Here is a 24,722-nt window from a genome sequence, read left to right on the forward strand (position 1 = left end):
AAAGATGCGCAATGTGGGAGGGTGAGCAGGTGAATAGAAAACATCCTTCCGTATCCTGATTCAGCACCTGATCCAACTCAAAGAATTCAAGCTGGGTTTTTTTCCTTTTTTACTAGGGGATTGAGCCAGACATTCCCAGCTGACTAAGAGATAACACCTAATTAGTCAGGCTTATCGGGTCAAATGGGACGTTGCTGCAAGTCTGAGATTGGGATTATTTATTTGGTAAAGAGTAGTTGGAACAGGCACCCCACAGGTAAGGACTGTGACATGGGGAAGGAAAGTTTAACCTTCTGCCCCTGCCACCCAATCAATCAATCAATCATACACACACACACTGCAACAGCTGTTATACCCCTTCAAAAAAGTTCCCTTTGGCCCCCATGATCTGATCAGATTCAGATCTATGGGGAATAACTGAAACCTATTTCCACTGAGTACAACCATGGTCCATGCTAGGGTCTTTGTGAAGACATCAGCAGCGTTAATTTGAGTGAAATAGACAAATGATCGTTACTGCTGGCAGGGCTGGTCTCAGGAGCTGCAGGACCCAATGCAAAACATTTTCATGGGGGGGGGGGCACCCACAGGTCCACCTACTCACCAGGATGAACAGCAGTGGCACAGAATCCGGCAGCAGTATTACTGCCAACTGCTTCGGGGGGGGGGGGGTCTCATTAGGGTCTTAGGCAGAGAGATGTTTTCTAACCCTGCTTCTGCCTGAGATCTTGTAACCAAAAGATGCCAGGGATGGAAACTGGGGTCTTCTGGATGCAACACACATGCTTTGTCCTCCCACTACTGAACATAGCCATGGAAGGCCAGGGAAATGGGAACATACTCCTTTCAGGATCAGGGCCCAGAGGTCTGGCCTTTCCTCCATGATCAGCTCTATTAAGGAATTTTTTGAGTGGTGGAAGTTCCTTATAAATGAAAGGAGCACCCAGCCTGCTGTTTCCTGCTGTGCTGTAGAGGACTAAGGTGTGGTTATAGGCAGGTGAGTTAACTTAGAAAAAATTTCTTTTTTTCCAGAAATGTTTGTATTTTCCTGTCTCAACAGAAAAACTCTAGACATTTGCTGATATCTCTTTAAATATTTTTTAGTTGTCCGAAAACCAAAAGAGTTACCCCTTTTAAATAAAATTATGAAATTAGAACTTACTACAATCAAACGTATGACTAGAACAGGGGTGTCCAAAGTTTTTGGCAGGAGGGCCACATCGTCTCTCAGACACTGTGTTAGGGGCCTGGGAAAAAAAGCATTAATTTACATTTAAAATTTGAATAAATTTACATAAGTTTACATAAATGAATATATTAAAGATGAACTTATATGAATGAATGAAAGCCTTGCAATAGCTCAAGGCCTATAAAAGGCCTTGCACAAAGCAAGGCTGGCCTTTCCTTTGCTGCCACTGCTGCATCACAGACGTGAAACAACAAGCAGTGGAGGGAGCCCTCATCCCACAGCTCATGCAAGAGATCAAACAGTCACCCTCACGCTGAGAGCAGTTGCGTCGGGCCAGTGTGGGCTCCAACAAATCTCTGGAGGGCCAGAGGCTCATTGGAGACTGGAGGCTCCCTAAGGGCCGCATTGAGGGCCGCAAGTGGCCCCAGGGCTGGGGTTGGGCACCCCTGGACTAGAATAACAAAAAAGGGGTTACCCTTGACAGTATTTTACTTGATGTCCCAGCATTCTCTAAATACTATTTCATTCTCATGTTTTCCTGTAACTAAAAATTTCTGAAGTAGCCATTACAATGACCTGTTTAATTTGTGAGAGACGCATGGATGACATCTAAGAAAAGGGGGCTGGCAAGTGTACCCCCCCACCCCCATAACAGCCTTATAGGTAGAAAGTAATTGTGAATGTTCAAAAACATTATTGCTTGCTGGTGCTTCTATTATCAAGCTGCTCGTAGAGGCACAGCTACAGTTACAGGCTGAAAAGTTGGCAATCATAAGTAGGGTGTGTGTAAAATACTAGAAGTCTGGGTTTTGTCAGCAGGCAGGATCTGGACAAATATAAGTTTGGCATGTCACTAACTTGAGGGAGTTAATTGCCCCGAGATGTAGTGAGGGCAGGGCCATTGATCTAACTTGGCTCTAAAACAGGCTTGGACAAGCTTGGTTTCTTTTCTGGTCATGATGCTATACGAAGAGGCCATCACTCTTGAGTATCTGAAGCTGAAGACAAAAGGGTCCCACCATCAGGCCCTGCTTGTGGGCTTCTCAGAGGCATTTGCTGGTGGCTTCTAGAGATGGCCTGTACTTAACAAGGGCCCTGTGCTCTGCAGGGTCACTGCCAGTGAAAACAGGGCCACCTTGGTGCCAGCAGGAACTTCAACAGTACCTGCTGGCACCAACAGTTGGATGAGGGGATGTGAACGCAGAAAGTTTCCTCTGGCTGAGTCATACCAGGGGTCTATTTAGCCCTTATGTTGACACTGGCTGGAGCAGCTCTCCAGCACTTCCAACCTCTTATATAGGAGAAAGTAAACGGGTGCAGTCAGACACTGGAGTGGAAGGGGTTAAACTGCTCTTTGCCCTTGATCAGTAGGAGAAACTCCTGGGTTTGGAAATTGAGCACTGATTGCTTCACAAGCCCATTCAATGTAACTGTTTGCCAAAGAGAACCCTCCACGCACAAGAGGTTCAAAAGAGAGTAATCACAGCTGTCTTGCAGGGAAGCTGGGAGTGAAACAAAGCAGTTCTCCTGTGGCTGCTGGCTTGGAAGGTGTATCGGCTGTTACTGTGTAAGCAGGAAAGGTTGGCTACCAGTTGAGGAACTGCCTCTGGTGATCTGAAATGACTGTGATGTGGCAATCTGGCTACCTGGAGAGCCTGGCCCCTCTTCAGGGGGCTCTAATCAAGTTGGGGGCCACAACCTGCCTTGAAAGGGTGTCCTTGGTCAATGATGATGTCAAGGAAATGGATTTCTCCTATACAGAAAATCTGGTGGCGTTTATCTCCTTCCTGCTAGACCGCTTGGATGATGTTGGCTTCTTCGCTCTCCTTGCTGATCTGCCTAGCTTTGCTAGAGTGCTGAAGGCTGCTTACATTCAGTCTTGGCACTGGACAGGGGTCAAATTTGCTGGTGACACCAAGAGATCTCTGGGGCCTGTCTTCGAGCTACTGTCCCAGCTTGGCCCAAATAAAGTTCATGATACCCTTTGGCACCTCAAGGTTCTTCTAGATGACTGGGATGGAAATAATTTCTTGGAGCATCTGACCAGGATCCAACAGGACTTGGAGAAGGTGCAGCCCCAGAGAATTTGGAGTTGCTTGGTGCAACTCCATGACCTTCTCGAAGTCCAGAACAGGCGCTTTGTGTGGCTGCTGCGCCATCCCTTCACCGGGAAAGAACTGGGCCCACCAAATTTACGTCACAATCTGCGGTGGGTCAGGGAGGCCTTGTGGTTTGTCCTGGCTGGACCTGGGAACTACTTGCTGAAGTTGCAGGATGCTCTAGAGGAACTCGATGAGATCCAAGCCATTGGCCCTAGTCCAAGTGACCTGGAGAACTGAAAGTGATTGGGAACGTGGGTTCCAGCAGACCCCCTGTGGGCTCCTCCAATGGACCTGCAGTACTTGGCTCTCTTCTGACATTCATGGAGAGAGTGAAAGAAGAATGAAGGGCTTGACGCCTTCCTTGGAGCCTACCTCCTTCACATGGGGTTGCTCTTAATAATAAATAAATATTTAAATGGCCACAGAAGGTGGACTCCATACTTCTCTGTATTCTTGCCGTAGAAAAAGATTAGCACCATGGAACTTCGCCTTTTGTCTTTGGCAAAGGATCAGAAACCTGGGGGGGGGGGGAGTCCTCTCTGGCCTGAGGTTTTTTTTTTCCCCTTAAACATGGACTCTGCCTATTTAAGGTCTGAGTCTTGACTCTGCTGGTTAACATTGCTGGAAGATCTCACCTGGATCAGGCCCTCCGCTCCATTCTGTTTCCAGTGGTGACCAACCAGGTGCCCTGCCCCTGGGACCCCCACCCCGACAGGGCACAAGGATACCAGACCTTCACTGTTTCCACTTTCCATCAGTGGCTACCCACAGGTCAACACAGGGATTCAAGGGAGCCATTGATGGCCAATTCCTTCTTAGCCATCTAAGTCAGTGACCATCCCCACACCCTGGGGCTGCAAATTGTGTACTGCATGAAGAAAAGACTGGTTTTAGTCTGTCCCAAATCTCATAGAATGATAGACTTGGAAGGAACCCACAGGGTCATCTAGTCCAACCCCTCCCTATAGCAGAAAATCCTCCTAGAGCATCTCCAGCAGGAGCCTGTCAAACCTCTGCCTCTCCAGTGAAGGTGAATCCACCACCTCACTTTATAATTGATCCTACTGCTGAACCACCGTTAAGAATTTCTTCCTGATATCCAACAGTACTCTCCTCTCCAAGTTTGTATGGCTTTGATCCAAGTTCAGATTTGTTCCTTCTTCATAGGGCAGCCCTTCAGTTATTTGAAGAGTGCTATCATATCCCCTCTCAGTCTTCTCTAGGCTAAACATACCAAGCTCCCTCAACCTTTCCTTGTAGGGCTTGTTCTCCAGCCCACGGATCACCCTCATTGCTCTTCTCCCAATCACCATTCTAGACACAGAAGCTTTGAAGTGGCTGGTAAAGTGAATTTTTTATTTTGCATTGGCCCTACTAAAAGATTTGGGAAACCACAGGACAATCTGCTACCTATATTTGGGGCAGCATCAGAAAAGTGTTGTTTTCCCAAATGTCCCACTTCCCAGAGGTGTCTACGTAGCCCCTGGGGGAAAGAGATGTTGAGTTAAATGAACCCTTGGTCTGATCCAGCCTTGGTCTGATTCAGCCAGGCTCTTCTTGCATTCAGTTGCAAAGAAGATGAGCGTTTGCAATGATTGCAATGGAGTTAACCTGTTCTGCAAAGAAAAAAGATCCCAGTTAGGTTTGGCAAGCCATATTTGAGAAGCTTATTGTCATTGCAGACACTGATGGAACTGGGGCTGGCGGTGGAGGACTGGGAGGGGGGCACACTCTCTGCCCCAATCGCCATGTATTCAAAGTAACATTTGCTCAGAGGGCTTATATATGTACACCTAAAAACAGTGCTGGGAATTCAAGTCAGGTGACTTGGACCTGAGTCCAAATGCATATTTTTCGGTGACTCGGCCACTCATGGGTCGCATGTGGACTCTGAAAAAGACTCGAGTCTGGGCCCCCCTGACCCGGCACTTGTCCCCACGCATGCTGATTCGATCCTGCCTGTGTCTGCTTACTGTTTTTGCTGCATGGAAAACTTTGTGGGGCAAGATTTCTGATGGCGAGAAGCAGGGAGTTCCAAGCAGGAAAGGGTTAATGACTTGGGTGGGGGAGCGGGAGTGGCTCTTTCCCCCCATCTCTGGGAGGAAGGAAGGAAGGAACCAATGATCATTGGACAAACTATGGGCATTTGTATATTTTCATTTGCTGCGGGAAAGCAGGAGGCAGAGCCCAAGCGGGGTATTCTTGCCTTGCAATTGGCTGCAAAAGCCCAGGGAGTCAAGAGAAGACTCTTTTGCTGATTCTGCTTTCCAACCTCATGGCTTCTTGCCTCCATTGTTACTTGGGGGAGCAAGCCTCACTGAATGACTGGCTACAGTGGGACTAGTTCTGAGTAGGGTTGCCAAGGATTGGGTTGTCCTAGTAAGCCTCACAGCTGCTGCTCATGACCTCCTCCTCCCTCTCACTGCTTCTGTCCTGGCTCTCACTCAGTCCCTCGCACCCTCCCTCCCTGTTTACAGATGGGCAGGGACAGCAGGCGAGTGTTCAAAAAGAGCTCTGACACACACACACACACACACACACACACACACACACACACACACACACAGGGAGCCCAGCAGCAGCTCTGTTGTTTCCACAGCAGGTTTTTTAAAGGGGAGGGCGACTTGACTCAAGTCCATTAGAGTCACTAAACGGTGACTTGGAGACTCAGAAAGTGCCTTCATTATGACTCGTTTTTGAGTCGAGTTGTGGGGGGCAGTGACTTGAGTCAAGCCCTGCTAGGATTTCCCAACACTTTCTAAAAATGCATGAGCTCCCAATGCTCAATGCCCAAACAGTCTAGAAAAAGGCTCTTCAGTCTAGGAAAAAGGCACCTGAGGGGGAACATGATTGATACATACAAAATTATGCAGTGAATGGATAGAATAGATGGATTCTCTTTTCCCTCTCACATACCACCAGAACCAGAGATATCCACTAAAACTGAGTGGTGGGAGAGTTAGGACAGACAAAAGAAAATATTTCTTTACTCAGCGTGTAGTTGGTCTGTGGAACTCCTTGCCACAGCATGTGGTGATGGCATCTGGCCTAGATGCCTTTAAAAGGGGATTAGACAAATTTCTGGAGGAAAAGTCCATCACAGGTTACAAGCCATGATATGTATGTGCAACCTCCTGATTTTAGAAATGGGTTACCCAGAATGCCAGATGCAAGGGATGGCACTGGGATGCGGGTCTCTTGTTGTCTCGTGTGCTCCCTGAAGCATTTGGCAGGCCACTGTGTGATACAGAAAGCTGGACTAGTTGGGCCTATGGCCTGATCCAGTGGGGCTGTTCTTATGTTTTTATTATGTTCTTAATGCATGATCTATAACTTAGAGTGCACACATAGGCTGCTATGGAAACAGGACCTTGAATCGGTAGAAGAGGTCACATAACCCATCCCACCCACACTTGGGTTCATTTACTTATCAAACTCTACAGAGGTTGTGTAGGAAAACTCAGAGAAGAGAAACCTACCCAAGCAAAGCAGTGTAGAGAGATCAGCTTTACAACAAGAAGGAGAAAAAAAGGACCAGCCTTTTGTATCAGGAGAACAGACGGGCTTTTTCGGTCTCCAAAGTCAAATTCTGCCTCTGTTGATGCCATGCAGCCCTGTGTGATTAAGCAATACTGTGAAGTCCTACATGCCAGCACATTTGTAAACCGTACTGCCTTGCTATATATTGGAGCCAACGTGTACCAGATGTGTTTATGTCCTTAGGGGAAAAAAGGCATGCCAGCACTGCTCTCTTTGGAAGGAGAAATACAGTACAGCTTCAGCACTGTGGGGTGCCTTTCAGATAAATGCTGTCTAAATATTGTAACGGGTTAATCAGGAGGAGATGAGGGAAGAAGCTGTGGTGGGCCAGGGAGTGACAGGAAGGGGAAGGGGGGAAGTGCATTGAAGGGGGCAAAGGATTATATTAACCCATTTCTACCCAGCCCACAGGTGTACACATTTGATCCCTGTTGCATATATGCAACGTTGGGCAGAACAGGCGCCAAACTGAGGGCCTGTTCATAATTCAAAGCAAGGATGGATGGACGGTTACAGCACAAGGCCCAGATGCTGCAAAGTTGAGTGACATCTATCTGTGGTTATGGCAAATTAGTCTTAATCATTATCGGATTTAAAAATCTTTTTAAAAGAATAAAAATATATTTCTGGTTAGCTAACAAGGCCATCTTTTAATGAAAAGGTCGATTAGTTTTAATGTCAGGTCTCAGGATGGCATTCCCCTTTCACTCTCAGAAGCCTCTTCTAGGATGGCTTCCACTGCAGAGTCTGTCGTAAAAGGCCCAATGTCAGTGTGGGGAGCGCACCATCTGAGCCACACAGCCTGAGCCACACTGCTACAGATCCGAGGCAGCGTCAGTCTTGATAAGTTGGCAGTGGGGGTGTGTTGTAGGTGGCGAGGGAAGGGGGAGTTTTGGGGTGGAGTGGGGCGGGCAGGGGGTGAATTGAGGTGGATCAAGGAAGAAGGGGTGGATTCTGGTGCATGCTGGTGCATCTCCTTCCTTTTGATGCCAGCTGATGAGGAGGGCAAGGTAGGGGTAGTAGTAAAAACAAACATGCTATTTCAAATCTCTGTGGAGACAGTCCTGCTTATATGCCTGCCAAAGCACAGACACACAGCCCACTTGAGCAGATGTCCCCAGAGAAAATCCTCGTGCTATGCTCTGACATGATTAGCTGTGGGATGTCCCTCAGCCCACAGGTGTGCTCCTCTTCCCTCCCGCCTCCCACACTATTATCTCCACCACCACTCAGCTGATGGGTCTTTCCAAGCCCTGCTCCTGCCTAGCAATTTCCCCGCATCACTAGGTCAGGGAGTGGAAGCTCAAGCACCAGGCTGAAAACACACAGGGCCCTTGGAAGCACTGTCATCGCTGGGCCCCCCATCTGACACTCCCTCCAGCCCAAACACTGCTGCAGTGTTGTCCTAAGCAATTGTGACCGGGAGGTGCTGCAGTCTCATCCTGCCATGGCATTGCCAATCCACTCTATGCCCTTTGATAATGAATGGGGGCCTGTCCCACTGAAGTGGAAAGGAAAGAGAGTGCTGAGAATGGGGGACGACGACACGCCAACAGTTCTGTACCTTCCTTCCATTCCGCATGTAAGTGCTGGAGGTTCAGAAGCAGTCAAAGAAAAGGGGGCAGGGGAGGATGGAGTAGGTGTGAAATGGATGCTGTAGCATCCCTGGGGTGGCTTTGAATGTCAGGCAGGGGCAATTGTTTCTCAAAATGTCCCTGTTGTCAGTAAACCTTTTCACACTAGACGTAGTGGGCAGCTGCCCTCCACAAGTGTGGCCCATTCACATATAAAGGCTAGGTGAGCTCAACATGAACACTGTCGAGGGGGAAGCCAAGCTTACCTCCCGCATTGTCACATCACCCCACTGCTTTTGCCCAGACCAGCTCACTGGGTATCTGATCTCAGCGAGGAGAAAATTGCTTCAACCAGTGGACTACTGTATGTGTGTGGGGGGGGGGAGGGGGTTAGCTGGGCTTACTGTGCCCTCCACAGGGTCTGAGCTGGTGCACAGATTCCTTCTGCACCTGGGCTGCATCACGGCTCATCATGATGCTGTCTCCGGATGTTCAGTGCTGACATCATCAGGTCATCACCAAGCTTTCCAGTTGTCAAGGTCTTCCAGGTTGCCAAGTGTGTAGCCACTAGGCAGCACTCCTGAGAGGGAACACTGGTTGGGCTTAATCCTTATCCCTGCCCCGGTCCAGTCTGCAGGACATCCCCCCTCCCAAAAAAACGTCTGATTGCCAAAAGAGAAATTAAAGCAATTAATGCTGATAATGCTTTAAAATGTCATGTCTGACAGTCAAGTCCCACGTTTCAAAGGATCTGAAGATACACAGCCCCGATGCAACTCGGCTTTAAACAGGAGCAGTGTGGTGACAGATCCGTTTTCTGAATCTCTTCAGAGGGGCCTCGTCAGCTTCAGGAACTGGTGACTGGTTCTACAAACTATGAAGAGTTGGTGAGAGCCACTGTAAGGCCCTGTAGTGGCTCAGAGTGTCATCCAGGGAGTCTCTGATTCGATTCTTGCTTCAGCCCTGGGGGCCTTAAACAAGCCATTCTCTATCCATTTAAGGTTCTGTCCCTTTTCCACCCCGATCCCTACTGTATGGGGATAATAATACTTGACTACTTCTGCAAGGCTCTTTTAAGGATTACGGAGTAATGCTTGTGGAGCGCATTGAACGCTCAAGGAGTGCTAGATAGATGCTCAGCATGATCGTGTTGGTTCAGGCAAAAACTCTTAAAATCTTCTATCCAGGCTGCTTGCAAGCTAAGGCACAAAAACTCAGATCCAAAGGTTAAGAACAAAGACAGTTTACTTACAATCTGATGCAGAGTTATACAAACATTTCTCACATCAAGGTTCTTAAAACTAGAAGACCAGGAGCCCTAAAAAGCTGCCCCTGGATGCATGCAAGTATGCTAAAACATTAGTTAAAACAGAGATTAAAATACACTCTTCTGTTCTACTAAAGTCAGCAAACAAGAAGCTATATATACATAAGGAGGAATCAGCAAGGGGACACACCCTTTAAAAAGACCATTAAAGGGACCACATAGAATTTCAAGAACCAGATACTCAACTAATAACCACTACTCAGTGTTGTTTTTCCCCAACACCCCTTTTCAACACTGAGTAAGTGAATCTAAAAGATTCATTTCTGCTCGTAATTTCTGAAACCTATCTCTTGGTAATGGTTTTGTCAATAAATCAGCTATCATCATTTGTGTAGGACAATAATTGATCTTAATAATACCCTGCATAACCAAATCACGTACATGATAATACTTTACATCTATATGCTTTGTTCTCGCATTATATCCTTCTGATTGCATAAGTTTTATACAGCCTTGATTATCTTCTTTAACTTGCACTGGAAGTATTTCTTGCATTCCCATATCATTCAGTAATTTACAAAGCCATGTTGCCTCCCTACATGCCTCAGACGCTGAAACCAATTCAGCTTCTGTAGTAGATAAGGCAACAATAGTTTGTTTTTTACTTCCCCAACTCACTGCTCCATCACCATACATAAACAAGTGTCCACTAGTTGACTTGCGATCTGAAGGATCTTCTGCCCAATCAGAGTCTGTATATACTACCAACTTTGGGCTATCTCTAGCTGGAAGCTTTAACTTAAAATCCAATGTTCCTTTCAAATATTTCACAACCCTTTGAATGCCAATCCAATCTAACTGTGTGGGAGAGTGCATTCTTCTACTCAAAATTCCCACTGCATTAGCAATGTCTGGTCTAGCTGTGGTTGATAAATAAAGTAATTTTCCCACAGCTTCTCTATACTTATCATTACTAGACAAAGGTTCAGTCTTTCCTTGCTTAAAGAAATCACTTTCCATAGGTGTAACAACTGAATAAGCATCTTCAAGTCCCAAAGATTCTATTAAATCTAGAATCTTTGGTTTTTGACTAAGAAAGTAACTTCCCTCCTCATCCTTCTCAATCTGGATGCCAAGATAAAAGGCTGCATCCCCCAATTCTTTAATTTCCACTTCCCTATTCAGTTGAGATACAATATCTTTATAATCCTTTTCATCCTCATAAATCAATAGTAAATCATCAACATAGACCAAAAGATACATCCATTTACCATTGCTATATCTTGTATACAAAGATGGATCTGCCTGTCCCTGCTTAAAATCCTGTTGTGTCAGCATTTGGTGAAGTTTTTCATACCAAGCTTTTGCAGCTTGTTTCAATCCATACAACCCTTTACGGAGCTTACACACTAAATCTGGTCTCTTTTGATCTATAAAACCAGGTGGCTGTTTCATAAATATTTGCTCTGTTATTTCTCCATGCAAAAAGGCAGTTTTTACATCCAAATGCCTAACATACAATCCTTTAGATGCAGCAACACTCAAAAGCATCCGGATAGTTGTATATTTCACAACAGGTGCAAAAGTTTGATCATAATCCTCACCATATTTCTGTGAGTAACCTTTAGCAACTAACCTAGCTTTGTAGCATTGCACCTCCCCTTTTACACCCTGTTTAAGCTTAAAAACCCATTTGCAACCTATTACCCTCTTGCCAGGAGGCAAGTCAGTTAAAGTCCATGTTCCATTCTTATGCAACGCCTCCATCTCTTCTTGAGCTGCATCTTTCCACTTCTTTGCTTCATCCATAGGCATTCTTTCAACCTGTTCCCATGATTCTGGCTCACACTCTGACACCGATCTTGCAGAATAAGTTAACCAGACAGGTGGTACACCTTTATTTTCTCGAAGTGACCTTCTAGGTTGTTGTATGATGACTTGATCTTCCTCCAAGACATCATCTAATCCTGGCAATTCTTCTTCCTTTACTGATGTACTGGCTTCTGGATCTAATTCCTGTATAACTTCCCCTTCTGATTCTACACTAACCATTGGGGTTAAATCCGAGGATCTAGATGTATTACTTTGATAAGCTGGAATAAGTATAAACTTCTCATCCGGTTCTGCCAGTTCATCAAAAAAGGTTTGACTTTTATCTACTTTCTCATTCTCAATAAAATGTAATACATGTCTTACTGTCACGCGACTTATATTCAAATCCATGACACGATAACCTTTAGAGTTTTCAGAATAACCAACAAAAATACCTTCTTCAGTCTTAGGATCTAGTTTAGAGCACTTTTCCTTCGGAATATGCGAAAGAACCTTACACCCAAACACTCTAAGATGTTCTCTACTTGGTGGTTTACCATACCACAACTCATATGGGGTTTTACCATCTGCTGCTCCCTTAGTGGGCAGACGATTCTGTATATATGTAGCTGTATTTACTGCTTCTCCCCAAAATTGATATGGTAATTTTGCATCTATAAGCATACATCTTACCATATCTAACAAAGATCTATTCTTACGTTCTGTAATTCCATTCTGTTCAGGTGTATAGGCCACTGTATATCTATGTATAATTCCCTGCTCTTCTAAATAATTCTGTGTAAGGTGTGAGGAATACTCACCACCTAGATCTGTCTGCAAACTCTGAGGTTTCCTTCCAAATCTATTACTCACAACTGCCACATATTTCTTAATTGCCTCATGTGTCTCATTTTTCTCTTTAAGTAAGTAAATCATACAATATCTAGAATAATCCTCTATAAAGGTTAATAAGTACCTGTTTTTGCCTATAGATGGAACCTGAAATGGTCCACACAAATCACTATGTATTAGCTCTAATGGTCTTATAGTACGCTGCTCATGCCTTTGTGGGAAGGATGGTCAACTACCTTTCCCCTTTACACAATCTATACATCTCTCATTATGATTATCACAAGGCTTTATCTTTATACCTGTTGCCAGGTTCCTTCTTTGAAGATCCTGAATAGCATTTACATCTCAATGTGCAAGTCTTCTATGCCATAGGTGGAGGCATTCTTGATTACAACCTTCCTTTATATACATTACTTTCTCACAAGCCAAATCTAAAACATACACACCATCCTGCAAAAAGGCTTGCGCAATAAGCTTATCATCTTTAGTTATAGTGCATCTACCATTACGAAAATTGATGTCATGTCCTTTCTTATCCAATTGAGATACACTCAAAGTATTTCCTTGCAAGCCTGGTATGTAGAGCACATTATGTGCTATTGTATTGACAATTTTATCATCAGCTATACATCTTAATCTTCCTTGTCCTTCACCTGTAACATCTAAAATTTGTCCACTTGCTGTAACCACCTTTCCTGTGCTCGTATTCAAATTATAGAAAAACTCTTTATCTGCTGTACTATGGCTTGTAGCCCCACTGTCCACTATCCAAACTTGTTTTACTGTGTTAGGCTGGGTTAAAGTTAAAAATTTTCCTACAATTTTCTCTTCATCCTTCACTGATATTTCTTTCAACTGCATATTCCCCTCTACATTAAAATCTTTACACTGAGAAGAATTACTTTCTTCACTTAAGATTCTACTATTTACATTCCATTGGGGGTGAAAACTCTCTCCTCTCCTATTATTCCTTCCTTTAATTCTAGGAAGACAAAAATTTGAGCTGGGGCATTGTCTTGCAAAATGGCCCTTACCCCCACAAGAAAAACAAACAAATAAGTCTTTATCCTGAAATTTCCCTTGTAGTTTAGAGCCAGTCTTCTCTTTATACTTGTAAGAGGTACAATATGTTCGTAATTCAGCTAATACTTTGTTGAATTGATTAGTTTCACGTCCCAACACTATACTTGAGAAGGCACCAAACAAGTCTTCATCCAGTGATCCCAAGAAAATCCAAACACGCTGATCCTCATCCAATTTAAAACAAGTCAATTCCAAATCTCTCAAAATTTGTGTAAACTCATGTATATGCTTTTCACAATCTTGCTTAGGTGTTAAATTCATACGTCCCAAAGCCTTCAACAAATAACCTTGATGTTTTCCACCTAGTTTAGCAAAAACATCAGTGAGATTTTTCATCATTTCCTTTGCTGTTTTTGCCTCCTCAATGTATGTCAGCTGTTCATCAGTAAGAGATCTCATTATAATTGAGCCTGCCCTTATGTCTGCATTTTTCCATTCAACAACTGCTTCACCTCCACTACTTGGGCATCATCTAAAGCGATTAAAGCTCCATGTAGTTCTAAGTCCATTCTGATTCTTGACTTCCACTTCTGGAAAGCATGAGGATTCAGTTTTTCCACTGCTTGATAAATTATGCCTCCTTGTGCCATAATTACTCAAAAAAATACAAGCAAAACAGCCTTCAAAAATGGGTAGGAAAAAAAAAACTAATTCAAGGAGTATATAAAAAAAACTCACTTTACTCTTATATAAAGCACTGACCTGGGCCCATAACCTGTTGGTTCAGGCAAAAACTCTAAAAATCTTCTACCCAGGCTGCTTGCAAGCTAAGGCACAAAAACTCAGATCCAAAGGTTAAGAACAAAGGCAGTTTACTTACAATCTGATGCAGAGTTATACAAACATTTCTCACATCAAGGTTCTTAAAACTAGAAGACCAGGAGCCCTAAAAAGCTGCCCCTGGATGCATGCAAGTATGCTAAAACATTAGTTAAATCAGAGATTAAAATACACTCTTCTGTTCTACTAAAGTCAGCAAACAAGAAGCTATATATACATAAGGAGGAATCAGCAAGGGGACACACCCTTTAAAAAGACCATTAAAGGGACCACATAGAATTTCAACATTAAAGAACCAGATACTCAACTAATAACCACTACTCAGTGTTGTTTTTCCCCAACAGATCGCCCGTGCACATGTAATGCTCATGAGAGAGAGACGCTGCTGAAATCAGACTCCTTGTTATAAGTGATCACCTCCCCGCTTGTGATTCCTTGACCTTCTAGCCTCATAGATTGCTGTGATGAGGATGCGATTCTCACAGCCTGAAAGAGACCAGCAACGTCTAGTAGGGGTACCAACCCTATGAGGGGCAGGGGAGGGCAGAACGGGTGCGGGGAGGCTGCAGGAGGAAGTGGATCTAGCGGTGATGGCACACACCAGATTCTATCCCCTCTTTTAGCAGCATCCATGCCCCCTTTCTCTCCTTGGACTTGCATCAGCAATGATAATGATAATATAATATAATATAATAATATACAGTATTTATATACCGCCTTTCTTGGTCTTTATTCAAGACTTTATTCAAGGTGGTTTACACAGGCAGGCTTATTAAATCCACGCAGGGATTTTTACAAATTGAAAGAAGGTTCTTTCTTTCAAGAACCACTACATATTCAAGGTGTTACACTCCGATCTGGCTTCACATTCTGGCCTCCATCCTCCCACGCTCCGAGCAGATGGAACAGCTCAGCTGCAGCTTGCCAGCTGCTTCAAGGTTGCACGGTGCCGGTGGCCTCGAACTGGCGACCTTGTGGATGTTAATCTTCAGGCAAATGGAGGCTCTACCCTCTAGACCAGACCTCCTGCCCTGGAGGGGTAAGGTGATTTAAAAGGAGCCGGAAGGCTGCACCGGTGGGGGGGGGGGGAAGAATAGGATTAGGCTATTAGTCTGCAAACAAAATGACCTATGCTTTTCAGATATCACTTTCAGTGTAGTACATAAGCACTGACCTGCAAGTGTGAGAATGCTGCTAATAGTCGAGGATAACAACTTGCCCTGGCCAAGGAAGACTCTGCACTGGAGAAGCACACACAAGAGAGCTGTCCTTTGGGAAAATCTTGAGACCAAGCATTGCTGTTATGGCAAGATCAAGCCCGGCTGAAAAAGATGATGTCAAAAGATTCTGTCACTTCCCCACTGTTCCCCACCCCCAGTCACATCGGATGTTTGAGCCGGGCAAAGTAAAACGGATTTGGGCGGTAATTATGTCTAATCAGTGATATGAATATTTATTGCTATTATGAAGGCTTGTCATACACAGGCAAATTCTTGATGACCTGGAGTCGGCACACAAAACTCCCTTCGTGCCTTGCTGGTCTTTCACAGCCAGTGACTCCCTGCCCTCCAATTAGTGCTGGGAGAAGTTGGCTTAAATAATCAGGATAAACGAGGAGGCTTTGGTGTCCATTTGCCGTTTGGAAGAGTGGGCTTCAAAGTAAGAGAGGCGACTGGACTTTGATTTGTTTATTGCAAAGGCTCTCAGTAAGGGACACTGCAACAGTATTGAGTCTGTTTTAATCCCAAAGTGTTATGACATTTATGGAACAGGGAAGTTTGGAAGAGGGGGACAACTTTCAAAATGTGATGTGTCTGTAAACCCTTCTTGGTCTCTCCAGGAGTGAGTTGTCCTGAATCGTTGAGGATGAGAGCATCTCAAGCATTACCCCTTCCCATAGGAATATGCTGAAGCACTGAGGTCACCTTCTGAGGCTCTGCATAAGAACATTAGAAGAGCCCTGCTGGATCAGGCCAAAGGTACATCTAGTCCAGCTTCCTTTATCTCACTGTGGCCCTCTGGATGCCTCAGGGAGACATAAGACAACAAGTTACCTGCATCCTGTTGCCACTCTCTTGCAGCTGGCATTCTGAGGTAGCCTACTTTTAAAGTCCAAAAGTTGCATGTACCCATCATGGCTTGTAAACTCCAGAAATCTGTCCAATCTACTTTTAAAGGCACCTAGACCAGACATCATTATCACATCCTGTGGCAAGGAGTTCCACAGAATAATTACATGCTGAGTAAAGAAATAGTTTCTTTCCACCACTGGAAATATGGAAGATGGGCACAAGGGAAAAGTTTTGTGTGTGGATATAGGGGAAAAAGCCTTCTTCGGAGTCTGGAAATGTACCCAAGAGTGTCTGGAGATCCTGGGGCAGGATGAGGTAGATGGTTCAGTGCTCTAGGAAGCCTGCCTGCTATCAATGCAATCCTTTGGGTTGTCTGAATCTCCCTAGTTCAAGGAGAGGGCTGTTAAGATGCATCTTTTCCAGAGGATGTTCTTGGCTGCTGGATCATAAATTGACTTTTGTCTACTTTTTTTTCCTGTATGATTGTTGGATTACCAATTAAGTTGTTTCAGTCGGTTTAACTTTGTAGTCATGTTAGCTGGCATTAGGTTTTTTTCTTTTGATCATGTTGTTTCCTGCCTTGATGAGCTTAGGTATTGGCAACCTTCAGTCTCGAAAGACTATGGTATCGCGCTCTGAAAGGTGGTTCTGGCACAGCGTCTAGTGTGGCTGAAAAGGCCAATCCGGGAGTGACAATCCCTTCCACACCGAGAGCAAGTGCAGTCTGTCCCTGGTCTGTCTCCCTGGCTATGGGCCTTCCTTCTTTGCCTCTTAGCCTCAGACTGTTGGCAAAGTGTCTCTTCAAACTGGGAAAGGCCATGCTGCACAGCCTGCCTCCAAGCGGGCCGCTCAGAGGCCAGGGTTTCCCACTTGTTGAGGTCCATCCCTAAGGCCTTCAGATCCCTCTTGCAGATGTCCTTGTATCGCAGCTGTGGTCTACCTGTAGGGCGCTTTCCTTGCACGAGTTCTCCATAGAGGAGATCCTTTGGGATCCGGCCATCATCCATTCTCACGACATGACCAAGCCAACGCAGGCGTCTCTGTTTCAGCAGTGAATACATGCTAGGGATTCCAGCACGTTCCAGGACTGTGTTGTTTGGAACTTTGTCCTGCCAGGTGATGCCGAGGATGCGTCGGAGGCAGCGCATGTGGAAAGCGCTCAGTTTCCTCTCCTGTTGTGAGCGAAGAGTCCATGACTCGCTGCAGTACAGAAGTGTACTCAGGACGCAAGCTCTGTAGACCTGGATCTTGGTATGTTCCGTCAGCTTCTTGTTGGACCAGACTCTCTTTGTGAGTCTGGAAAACGTGGTAGCTGCTTTACCGATGCGCTTGTTTAGCTCGGTATCGAGAGAATGTGTGTCGGAGATCGTTGAGCCAAGGTACACAAAGTCATGGACAACCTCCAGTTCATGCTCAGAGATTGTAATGCAGGGAGGTGAGTCCACATCCTGAACCATGACCTGTGTTTTCTTCAGGCTGATTGTCAGTCCAAAATCTTGGCAGGCCTTGCTAAAACGATCCATGAGCTGCTGGAGATCTTTGGCAGAATGGGTAGTGACAGCTGCATCGTCGGCAAAGAGGAAGTCGCGCAGACATTTCAGCTGGACTTTGGATTTTGCTCTCAGTCTGGAGAGGTTGAAGAGCTTTCCATCTGATCTGGTCCGGAGATAGATGCCTTCTGTTGCAGTTTAAGGGAAAGTCAATGTGTAAATATTTGAAATAAATAACATTCTTTTATGTTATTCATACTCTGCTTTTTGTTAACAACAAAGTGACTTAGAACATAAACTATCTGGTTTCTTCAAGGAGTTTACTCCCTCAGTCTCCCATCTCTGTAAGAGTAAAAGCTTCTACGTATCTGTGGCTCTCAAGACACCTCATTCCTCATGCAAGACACATGCAACCCATTCTGGTCATGTCACCAGCACAGAACCTTCAGTTCCAGCCAGGATCAAATAAGGTTTCCATAGTCAATTGTGGAGCTGTAGAAAATCCCAGCAACATTGTTATGAATGCAAGTTATGCAGGATCAAAATCCTTGGTCCAGCCTTATGGCTGGCCAATCAGATGGTGGATTCAAATCCTACTGTCTGATTGGCCCTCTGGTTTAGTGTTTCAGCAGCACCAATTGTGAGGAATCTGGGTGGAGCTCAGGGGTATAAAGCCAGGGGTGTTTGCTTTGTGTTTTCTTTGCCAGGTTCTGTTCTGAAGATTAAATAAATGTATGGAGCTGTTATCTCTATGCCTTCCTTTATGGATTCACTATTTAACAAACACAATCAAGAACACTATAGAAATCCTTCCTCCCCCTGAAATGTACGGCAGGAGGACAAGAGCCAATCAATATTCAGAATAATGACTGGAAGCAATGGCTTCCAGAAACGGGAAGAGCTTTGGATGGTGCAGTGAGGGGGCTTGCTGGACCTTCCTGCCCAAAGCAGTTCATAATAAAAATTTAAAACAGAGTAAAAAATAACAACCAAAAAAATAGCATTAATACAAACCAGCACAGAAAAATATTCCACTAGTAATAACAAAGAACCACCAACCAAAAAGAATTACCCATCAAAAAGAATGAAGTATGTGGTGGGGAGCATATGGGCAACTGAAGGGAGGATATTCTTTCAGGGCTGTGCCACCACCAGAATGCCCTGCTCCTGGTGGATGTTTGCCACACCAGGTAGCAAAGCTGTAGATGATGATCTGAGATTCAGGTGGCGCCTTGGTATTCATGAGGGATCCGATCTCAGACTTCCCACAGATGTCATAAACCACGAATAACCAAATTCATGGTTTCCATGTCTCTAAACCCTCCAAAGACGACCAGAGCTGTGGTCTGGTTGCCTCCAGCAGGGTTTCTGAAGTCCAGAGGCAAAAAAAAAACACCACAACTTCTGGTTTCCCTGGGCCTTGGAATGCCTTAAAAGGCATTAAAACATCATAGTGGAAAAAGACATAGTGGAAATGGAAAAGGTGCAAAAGAGAGCGACTAAGATGATTACGGGGCTGGGGCACCTTCCTTATGAGGAAAGGCTACGGCGTTTGGGCCTCTTCAGCCTAGAAAAGAGACGCTTGAGGGGGGACATGATTGAGACATACAAAATTATGCAGGGGATGGACAGAGTGGATAGGGAGATGCTCTTTACACTCTCACATAATACCAGAACCAGGGGACATTCACTAAAATTGAGTGTTGGGCGGGTTAGGACAGACAAAAGGAAATATTTCTTTACTCAGCGTGTGGTCAGTCTGTGGAACTCCTTGCCACAGGATGTGGTGCTGGCGTCTAGCCTAGACGCCTTTAAAAGGGGATTGGACGAGTTTCTGGAGGAAAAATCCATTATGGGGTACAAGCCATGATGTGTATGCGCAACCTCCTGATTTTAGGAATGGGTTAAGTCAGAATGCCAGATGTAGGGGAGGGCACCAGGATGAGGTCTCTTGTTATCTGGTGTGCTCCCTGGGGCATTTGGTGGGCCGCTGTGAGATACAGGAAGCTGGACTAGATGGGCCTATGGCCTGATCCAGTGGGGCTGTTCTTATGTTCTTATGTTCTTATCATTTCTGGTTTCCCTGAGGGAAGCCGAAAGTTACATTTTTGCCCCCAGACTTCATTCTGAAGCCTGCAGAGGCAATGGGTGGACGTGCACAGCCTCTGCAGACTTCAGGAAGCCCTCTGGAGGCAACCAGACCACAGCTCTGGTAGCCTTTGAAGGGTCCAGGCTGAACCAAATCTGATTCAGTGTGGGTCTGGGGGATCTGTTTGGAGCTAGATCCATGGTTATAAAATCTGGGGATAAACAGACTCTATATATATATAGGAAAGCATACATCCAGGAAAATTCTGCCTAGTAGTAGCGTAAGAGCACCCAGAGTGCATCTAGATCCATAGGGATTGTACAGGCATTCCAAGGGCCTGATCATGGCTCTGAGTAGGCAGGTCTATTCAGAAGTAAGTCTCACTGAATTCAAAAGGATTTACTTCTAGGTATGTGTGTTGGAATGCAATGTTGGAATGTGGATGCAACACAGCTTGCAGGTCTCTGGGGGCAGTGTACTGTCCTGTCACCTGAGACCAACTACCTGCCCTTTCTGTGGTTCTTGCAGATGTGGTCCTTAACACTATTTCCTTCCCTCCTCCCCTCCTTCTCACACCAAAGGATGTGCTGGGATGGAGCTTGTGCTTGCAGTCCCATCCTCCCCAACACTTGCAGGCAAAGGGGACAGTTTCTAGTGCTCCCTGCTCCTAAAGTATTAGGAACTCTGAGCATAATCAGAAGATGTATGCAATCAACTATAAACTATGAGTAAAGTATTTCTTTTGCAACCTTAACCATGCCTCCTCTCCTGTGTATGTTTTATTGATAGCAACTAGCCTGGTTGTGGGCTATAGCTTTACCATAGGAAGGGAGTGCTTTTGCTGATTGCTCTGCTCCCCCCCCCTTTCCAACAGTCCCACTGTTTCAATACGGCTTGAGTGAGAGCATGTTTCCTTCCTTGTGTCCAAAGTGATCACAGTACAGGCACAAAGAGTAGCCCTCATCCTGACCGTGCTGAAGGCTTGCTGTGGATCAGGCAGCTTTGCTACGGAGAGCCCCTCTCGTCACCTCCGCTGAGTTCAAAGGAGGCCTTTAGGAAGCAAGCGCCCCGTCCCACATCCCATTATCACTCAGAAGCACACTGCTCGGTGTGAGTCAAAACACTGCATCTGAGGCCTACCTGCCGTCTTTATCCATGCTGGACGCTTTCCCAACAGATGGTTATTACCTCAATGGGAAAGAAACATAGCTTTCCCCAAGCGGAAGGAATGGAAAGCAAAGATTACAGTGATTTGTCTGGAGTCAGCAGGGTTCCTTTCCCTCAACTGCTGGAAACCTGGTAGTGAAGGGGAATTAAAAAAACAAAACAACCCACCCCAGATATATTCTTCAAGCCCCAAGTTCTGCAACATTTGACAGACTGAATTCAATGGGAATTCACGAGTGTCAGCATTAAGCAGCCACCTCCACCTAATTGCTTCCTTAAAAAAGAGAGAGAGGAGGCTTTTGAGAATGGGACTATCTTAGGCTTTGACTTGCACGCCTTCAATCTCGCTGAATATCCGACAGAGTTCTCCCAGAGAAGCGGCATCTCGGTGGAGTGTGCATGACCAGCACATTTTTCTGATAACGTGTTTGTTTTTTTAAAAATTTCCCTCCCATAAATAACAGAGGAGTCAGAATGGGGAGACAAGACCGTTTCATGTCAGCGTTGACGTTTGTTGCTGGCAAAGAGTGAAAATCTAATCTGTTCTGCATATTTCATGGGCTCGTTCGCTTTGCTCTGGCCCCCAGAGCTTCCTGCCAGGCCCACAGCTCTCCACAGAGTCATCTTCCTTTTGTAGTAAGGAGCGAATACGCTCAGGCTCTTTTCAAAACGCCGTTCGCTAGCATGTTCTGCAATGTAAGGTGCCTGGAGGTGTATGCCTGCTTCCACGAGAAAGCTATGTGTGGGCCTGCTTGTAAAAAGCCTGTAGGAGTAGTTTTCAGACCTACCACATAAAGCTGACTCGACAATACAAGTTATCCAAGTGGTTGCTTGGGTCTAGTTTTAAGGGGTGCTAGCGCTGAACTGAAATAGACCCCTAGCTGTGTTGCCCTGATCCCAAACTATGAACAAACTCACAAAGTCCTCAAAACCCAAACCCCCTCCCGTGATTTTTTTCGGAGGGGCTGTCCTTGGAGGTGAAACATTTATCTCACATATAGTACTTACTATATGGCAGTGCTGCCAGGTGCCATTTTTCCCCCTAGGTTGTTTTTTTTTTTCTTTTGATGCCCCAAAATGCCAGAGTGAAGGCAGGAAGCATGGTCCTAGCTCTATACACAATATAGCCAATGCTACATGACGGCATTTGAAGCCAAATCAAAGTGAGGGCAATGCTTCCAATGCTTGTTCTGGAGTCTTCTATGTTTAAAAAAAAAAAAAAATCCAAGGGTGGAGAGGGAAAACAGATGCCTAGCAGGAGAAGGGAGAATAAGAACGGCCCTGCTGGATGAGGCCAAAGGCCCATCTAGTCCAGCTTCCTGTATCTCACAGTGACCCACCAAATGCTTCAGGGTGCACACAAGACATCAAGACACAACCTGCATCCTGGCGCCCTCCCCTGCATCTGGCAATCTGAGGTAGCCTACCTCTAAAACCAGGAGCTTGCATGTACCTATCATGACTTGTAACCGGTGATGAACTTTTCCTCCAGAAATTTGTCCAGTCCCCTCTTAAAGGTATCTAGGCATGATGTCATCACTACTTCCTGTGGCAAGAAGTTCCACAGACTAATTACATGCTGGGTAAAGAAATACTTTCTTTTGTCTGTCCTAACTCTCCCAACAATTGCAGTGGATGCCAGGACCAAAATTGATGGTGAAGGACAATGTGCTACAAACTGAACCTGTGCAAATTGCTTCCCTTTGGCCTCAGTTGTTACTCTGGCAATTGCAAACAGTAACCTATGCCATGGGGCTGTGAGCGTGCAAAGAAAGGACTGTAAGGCTGCAGTCCTATACGCAGTTTCCTGGTAGTGAACCTGATTGAATACAATGGAACTTAGTAAACAAGCACAGGATTGTGCTGTAAGCCTCCTGCAAAGTAATCATGCTACCTAAATGATAGCCATTTGTGCCTTTCCCTCTGCCTAGCTGACTGACTCTGTTTTTCTGTGTGTGAGTGTCTCTGGGACACCAGGGTAAGATTATGGTTGTCAGAAGAACCTGCCTTCTCAATTTGGACTGCTGCTTGCCAGACCTCAGCTCTGTTGCTATGGGATCTGTTTTTGTTTTTTGTTTTTTTCCCCCAAAGCTTCATCTAGCAGTTTCAAGTTAAATTAAAGCAAGTTCTCCACCACTGGCTTTCAGCCACCAGGTCTATGAAGGGTTTGCTGAGACACACAAGCCTGGCCACTGTTTTGCATCATTCTTTCTCTCCCACTTTCAATCAAGGAATCTGAATCCTACTTCCGTAGTAATGCACGTTAGAGAAGACGAACTACCTGACGAAGAAGGAATCATGTTTGCATGAAAACCAGGGAACACAATTCAGACAGCTGTTAAGGTACAGCTTTACTTCAACATCCTAATTACCAGCACGATGTGCTAAAAGCACTCCAGACATCCTGCAAGTGTTAATTCGTACTGCTAGCTGGATCACACCGTTGTCCACCAACTCCAGCAATTCTCGTTCCAACAATGAACAGTCAGATGCTTTTAGAAGTTCACAAGCAGCAGAATCTGCTAGTCGGGCACATGTTGCTGTCTCTGGAAGTTCCATGTAGCCATCATGGCTGACCTGTGCTCTGTTGCACTACATACACTCCTGCAGAGCTGAATTAGGGCCAGGTCTCCCAGAGCTGATGGCTTCAACTAGTTATCAATGCTGTTCTGGGGCAGTGGGGAGTCATGGTAAAGGGGAAGCATCTGAGCTGTGCTGACACCAAGTTGTGGGGGGCAAGGCCCTTCAGAGGGTGCTATTGCTACCAACAGCAGTGAGGATTCAGTGGTCAGCCAAGCTGGGTGGGCCCTTGGTTGATCACCAAGGCTAGTCCTGCATCTAAGCAGGGTCGGCCTATGCATGAGAGCAACTGAGGTAGTCAAAGGCACTAGATGGATGTGGGATAGCCATCTCCATCCAACCATTCACTTCCACTGTTCCTCCTCCTTCTCCCATTTCCTGAATTGGAAGACAGAGGAGTTTGGTGGGGAGGGGAATTGGAGAGGAAAGTGATGAGTTAGCCTATCATTTTCCTCTCAAGAGGTCTCTTCCAGTCTACCACTTTCCCCCCATCCATGCTTCCTCTTCTGCTGTGTCCCACTCTTTCTTTTCCAATCCAGGGAGTAAGAGGAACAAATGGTTGGCAACCTTCAGTCTCGAAAGACTATGGTATAAGCCTACAGCACCTGGTATTCCCAGGCGGTCTCCCATCCAAGTATTAACCAGGCCTGACCCTGCTTAGCTTCCGAGATCAGACAAGATCAGGGATGTGCAGGGTAACAGTTGCTGCCAGAGGCTGGCATATCAACAAGTAAGGAGAACAGCATTTGGCACGCCGCCTCAGACCCCGGGAAATCTTGAGCTGGCCCTACATCTAGAGCATGCACAGAGTGCTTTTAGCTCAGATGTAAGTAATCACAGCCTACTGACTGTGTTGTATTATGGAAGGTGGCTTCCACGCAGACCTTGCCCTCACTTTTAGGATGCTTGCAGGCAGAAGGTATAGGTATATTGATTCATGCACAACACCCATAATCCTCCCAGCAGCTGAGCTAATTCCTGTTCTAGACTGCTGGGATTTGTGTCAGCAGCACAGTCCCGAACACGGTGGTGTCTCTGAATCTTTGCTGCGTTCACAGGGTTCCTCTTCCTGAAGGTATCTCCCCCCCTCCACTTCCTGCTCCCCAGCTGCTGGAGAAAACGATC

General features: G+C 45.5%; 1 pseudogene; it reads right to left on the bottom strand.

The window, feature by feature from the left end:
* Window positions 1-24,190: 24,190 nt before the first annotated feature.
* On the bottom strand, window positions 24,191-24,310 carry LOC136657668 (5S ribosomal RNA; annotated as a pseudogene).
* Between the last annotated feature and the right edge of the window lie 412 nt (window positions 24,311-24,722).

The sequence above is a fragment of the Tiliqua scincoides genome, chromosome 7 (genome assembly GCF_035046505.1).
Source record: "Tiliqua scincoides isolate rTilSci1 chromosome 7, rTilSci1.hap2, whole genome shotgun sequence".
NCBI lineage: Eukaryota > Metazoa > Chordata > Lepidosauria > Squamata > Scincidae > Tiliqua > Tiliqua scincoides.